Raw genomic sequence first — 1,738 nt, forward strand, 5'->3', positions numbered from 1 at the left:
TGAGGTTTCACCATGTTGGCCAAGCTGGTCTTGAACTCCTGGGCTCCAGTGATCTGCCAGCCTCGGCCTCCCAAAGTACTGGGATTACAGGCATGAGCCACCATGCCTGGCCATCTATACCTATCTTTAAATTTATTTTAATTTTAATTTTTAATTTTTGAATTCTGCCTTGATCTTGGAAAAATGTCTAAATATAAATGCACTTTAGAAATAATTAGCAGAACTAATAAATGAGTTCTGTAAGATTGCAGGATCAATATTAAAAATTCAGTCTTTCTGTATACTTGTGATGAACAATATGAAAATGAAATTAAGCAAAATATTTGATTTACAGTAGCATAAACATAAGATAACTAGAAATAAAAATTTTAAAAGAAGAGTAAGACATACTGTGAAAACTACAAAACATAGTTGAAATACATTAAAGAATATCTATGTAAATGGAAAAATGTCCTATATTCATGGACTGGAAGACCTAATATTTTTAAGATGACAATACTGCCCAAAGATGTACAGAGTTCCCTGCACTCCCTGTAGGAATTCCAGCTCACTTCTTTGTAGAAATTGGCAAGCTGATTCTAAAATCTCTGTGGAAATTTAAGAGATTAGTATAGACAAAAAAATCTTGAAATAAAGATTATATTGGAAAGACTCACAATGCCCAATTCCAAAACTTAACTGGAAAGCAACATTGATCAAACAGTATGATGCTGATATAAGGATAGATGTAGACATATAGATCAAATGAACAGAATTAAGAACCTAAACTTACATATCTATGGTCAACTGATTTTTAACAAGGATTCCAAGTCATTCAATGGAGAAATAATAATTATTTGGACAATTGGTGTTGGCAAACATTGATAATCACATGCAAAACAATAAAGTTAGGCATATACTTCATATCATACATCAAAATTAACTTAAATTGAGTTAAAGACCTCAATATAAGTACAAAAGTATAAGACCCTTAGAAGAAAACTTAGGTATAAGTCTTCATGACCTTGGATTTGGCAATAAATTCTTAGACATGAAATCAAAAATATGAACAATAAAGAAAAATAGATAAATTGGACATTATCAAAATCAAAAACTTTTGTGCTTAAAGAGCAATATCAAGAAAGGAAGAGAAAACCCACAGAATGGGATAAAACATCTGCAAATCATATATATAGTAACAAACTTTTGTCTAGAACATACATATCTCATACAACTCAACAATAGGAAGAAAAATAACCCAATTTATAAAGATACGTATGATTAAAATATACTACTCTCCAAAGAAGATGTATTAATGGCCATGAGAGATGCACATGGAAAGATGCTTGACATCATTAGCCATCAGAGAAACGTAAATGGAAACCACAAGAATCCACTTCACACCCACTAAGATGGCTAGAATAAAAAAGTCAGATGATAACATGTGTTAAAAAGGATGTGGAAAAATTGGAATACTCATACACTACTGGTGGGAATGTAAAATGGTGCATTCACTATGGAAGATACTCTGGTAGTTCCTCAAATGGTTAAGCATAGAGCTATCGTATGGCTCAGCAACTCACTCCTGGCTACATACACTCAGGGGGAAAGAAGACCTACATCCAAACTAAAACCTGTACATGAATGTCTATAGCAGCATTAATTATAACAGTGAAAAAGTGGAAAGAACTCAAATTTCCATCAGCTGATGAATGGATAAGCAAAATGTACACTCATATACGGTCATAAAGGGAACTGA

The sequence above is a fragment of the Pan paniscus genome, chromosome 6 (assembly GCF_029289425.2).
Source record: "Pan paniscus chromosome 6, NHGRI_mPanPan1-v2.0_pri, whole genome shotgun sequence".
Lineage (NCBI taxonomy): Eukaryota > Metazoa > Chordata > Mammalia > Primates > Hominidae > Pan > Pan paniscus.